Consider the following 4422-nt stretch of genomic DNA (forward strand, 5'->3'; position numbering starts at 1 on the left):
ATTTAGCAAAAAGAAATAAAGGTAAGATAAACCAGAAACCAACAGAATTGGTTACCTACAAGAGGAAAGAGAAACATGTTTATGTAAGAAAAAAATATATATATATAATTAAAGTTTTGAAAAACAGACATAAAATAATTGCTGAGTTTGTTGATTGCTGATGGTTGGGGCATTTGAATCATGAACCATAAAGTATATCTTAGTTCCAGAACCAAAATAAGAATCCTTGTGGAGACTAAGCAGTTCTATATTTTAAGGAGGGGGAAAAAAACCCCTAAACATTTAAAGAATTGTTTTTTTTTCATTATCACCTATAATAGAAATTGAAGGCCAAATCAGGAACCGAAAAGTATTCCCTAGAGCATAACTACCAACTTCAGTCCTCATGGGTGTAGGACTGAGAGCCTCATTTCCTTGATACATGACCCCTTCATCTTCAAGCCAACAGCACCTCAAATCTCTGACTTTCCCTTCTGATATCAGTCAGAGAAAGATCTTTGCTTTCCCAGATTTTTGTAATCGGATTAGATTTTCCTAATCTTCTTAAGGTCAGCTGATTAGTAACCTTAATTACAATCCACCAAGGCCCTTGTGCCACATAACATGGCAGCTCAGCATTCCGCCTAGCACAGCTCATTTGATGGCAAGTGATATAAATCTGCCTCAAGCAGTTTAAATCAAAGGAAATTCATTGGATAACTGAGAAGTTAAGGCATGATGCTGCCTTCATCATGGATGGACCCTTGCCTGAAGAGCTCAGACTCCACCTCTCAGCTCTGTTCCCTGCTGGGAATGGCCTCATTCTCTCCCACTGCAGATTAATTTCCTTCTATTTCAGTTTTGTATGTTCTCAGATCTGTGATTCACAGAACAAGGAAACTTCTCTATTCCAATGTCCAATCAGAGCACCTCTCTCTGGACTTTGAATTTAAGCAGAGTGTTTAGTAATGGGGAAATAGTTGGTACTCATTCATTGTAATATCATAATTCATTCTTGATATTGAGACCCACTTTATCCCCCAGAGAAATCTGGGTCTTGATCTTTTATGAGTCTTACCTTCTTGCTCTTCTTTAGTAGCTTCTATGGTGGTCTACCCATATCCCCTTTATCAGTCAGCACGTCCATTACCCAGCTGTTGTGTGCAACTTTCTCCAGAGCATTGCCCTTGGCTGACTGGGACACCTCACTCAGAGATGCCTGGGAGTTTGCAGTATCCCCCAACCCAAAGCAGCAATAATTAATAGGGAGGTACAAACATCCAGCCTTAAGATATACACTTCCAAACTAAGAATAGACTTTACCTAAGGCCATATCCTTGCTTAGCTTCTCTCCCTTACCTATACTGCATCTCTTACTTCCTTCAAAGTTTTCCTGAAGAGCAAACCCTCAACAAACCATAGACTTCTCAATCCCTGTCTCTGGCTCTGCTTTTAGGGAACCTACTTAAAATACTTCCTATTAACTTTGCTATTGCCTAAAGTCCATTTTTACTCATCTCAGCCAGACTTCATTTCTTTTGCTTAAAATCAAAGAACTCCAACTAATACTCTGAGAACAGAGAAAAGGTGGTGAGGGGAGAGTGCTCCATGATGACAACCCTACTAGGGCCACATGGTGTGGAGAAAAAGGTTGTGATGAGGAAAGTAGGTATTTCTGAATGTCTTAAGTCTCTGACTAGTTGTATGATCCAAGAGAAAGAACCATGTGCTAGTCACCTTTATATCCTCTATAAAGAATGAAGCACGAGGTCTTACAAAAAGCAGATGCTTAATAAATATGAATGGATCGATTTCACAGAGGTAAATTCTCTCAAAGTGATTATAATCTATCAAAAGACAATACAGAAACAAATTGAAAATAAATGTGTTTTTCTTACTTAAATAGTAAATTACAATCTATAAAGTATGTCTACATACATCATTTCATTTACTCATTATAGTAATTATGCAAGGTGAGTTTTAACAACAGCCTCATTTTACAGATGAACCCTAGATCAGTAGTAGAGACTTGCCCAAAATAGCTGGTAGACATCGAACAAGAACATCTAATCCAAATTCCACATTACTTCTCCTTATACACAATCTCCTTGGCAAAGTGGGGTCCATTTCCCACTTGGTCTTATGCTCTGTGTTCTTGGCACCTGAGATTAAAAAGAATGACTGAACTGTGATGATGAGAAAGTGTGTTGTGTTCTACAGTCTGTCATCTCCTTCAAAAAGAGATTAATCAAAGCATAAGTAAAGCCACAGAGGTACTTAAATGACATGTGAAAGACAGTGGGGTTTGAAGTATGTCAGGGGTGCATAAAGAAGGAAGATCTAGCCACATTCAGAGTTCTCAGAATTAGGTTATATTGTTATCCTCCTCTAATTCCTGGCATCTATTATTTCAGCTGCTGAGCACTTTGAGTTTATTCCCCAAGAAAAAAGCAAAGCCAATGCAGTTTCTCTTCAACTACATAGTTTCATTCACATCCTTTAAAGTGTAATTAATGAGTGTGGTGTGTGGCCACTTCCCAATAAGGAGCCAAAACTTCTACTTTAACCATTAGGAAAACATCTCCCACAAAGGGAGAGAACTCTCCTTGATTTTCCTCAATGCAGAAGCAGAAAGTGAACAAGTCAGATGTGTCAAATACATAGGTATCATATGGGCCCAAAGTCTAGTCTTTGAAGTCCAAGAAAACACAGAGTCTCATCTGAGTAGCTCATAAAAAATCCTCTGCAAATCTGTTTGAAATTGTCTGCCGGCTGGAGCTTTCATATTCACACTGATGGTGTCTGATTTTCCATTCCTTTCTTTAATAATGTTTTTATACCTGGGGCCATTGATTTCAAGCTATATTATTCTTGGGCTGTTAGGGTTCCTACCAGCTGGAAAAATAGGAAAACCTTTCATGGGTACCAGGCTTCCCCTACCTGCCCACCACCCGCTACGGGCTCAACAGGAGCCACTCTGACATTGTCTGGCAATGTCCTGATGTCATCCAGAAGATCCTTCCAAGTGGAATCCAAGCACACACCAAAGATAAAATCATCTGCCCTGATACACTTGTCCTTTGACCAAGAATTTTAAAGCACCTTTATAAGAAACAAAAAAATTAAATCTTTTTTCATAGACAGTATTTTGTTGGCCAGTACTGTTATAGCCAAAATGGTCCTAGTCACATATCTGCCTACATTCAGATTTAAGGGTCAGAGAGGTTAAGGGACACACCCTAAATTATCCAGGGGTTCAGCAATCAAGGGTGGAATTTCTTGTTCATACTCCTCTCCCTAGCTCGTAGCATGGTTGTTTACATATATCATTTTCTTTGAAAGAGATGGTAAGCTTTTCTGAAATCAAACTAATTATCTTGGTGCCAGATTCCAAATATAGGACCATATCACCACCCATTTTATCTTTCATCTTCCCTAATTAAAGATTATTTATTTTTAACTGAAAGAACAACTAATGTTTATCTATTTCTTTGAGAGAGGGTATGGAGTTGACAAAAATTCATTGGTGGTCCCAAGAGAAAAGTGGAGACATAGTGCTCAAAAAGTAAGATAATTCAGAGGGAGGGTGTACTCCAGGGACATGATTCACAAATGTATGGGTTTAGGGAAGCTACACAGGTGAGTACAATAACCTGGAGACAGTGACAGCTGAGGTCTTACCACCTGTGGACCTAAAGAAAAGGGGGAAGAAGTAGCTATCAGAATCCAGAAAGAGAGTTGGGTAGAGTCTGCTATCTTGTGAAGAACGGTGATTTTTGATAAAGAGACACAGCCAGGTCTCACCGGGAGGGTGACAAGGAATTACGCCCCTAAGCTCACTGTTATATCCCTCCCACAGCTTCTCACAAGGGTTTCCCTTTGGCCAAATCCAAGAAAAAGCCTTAGAGCTTGGAGAGCCCTGATGATCTAGTCCATACAAGTTGGCCTCCCGGGACCAATATTTTTGCTGGGATCTTGTGATCCTTAGAAATAACAAGAACCACGTATTGTGTTATTGGTATGTACCAGGTATCAGTATTTTATTTCTTCTGATCCCTTCACAATCTTCTACTGTGGGTAGTTTATCTCTGTCTTAGAAATGTGGAAACTGAGGCTCACAGACTTTCAATAACTTGACCACTGTGGTCACACAGATGGTAAATGTTCCATCCTGGTTTTGGATTCTATTCTGTCTACCATCAAAGTTAATATTCTTTTTAGTATGTCTCACTGCATATAAAGTGTCCATTATTGGGCTTAGTTACTAATGAAGTTCAGTAGTAAATGGTAGCTTAGCAGATAATACCATTCAGGATGATAAGAAGTACTTCTTACTATGCAATCACTATGTGCTGTGCCCTTTATATATGTTATCTCAGTTAATCTTCACAGCCATCAATAGATAATACCCAAGAATAAAAACGTCCCTTGTCACTGGATGCA

Source organism: Pteropus alecto, unplaced genomic scaffold (assembly GCF_000325575.1).
Source record: "Pteropus alecto unplaced genomic scaffold, ASM32557v1 scaffold164, whole genome shotgun sequence".
NCBI classification, from domain to species: domain Eukaryota; kingdom Metazoa; phylum Chordata; class Mammalia; order Chiroptera; family Pteropodidae; genus Pteropus; species Pteropus alecto.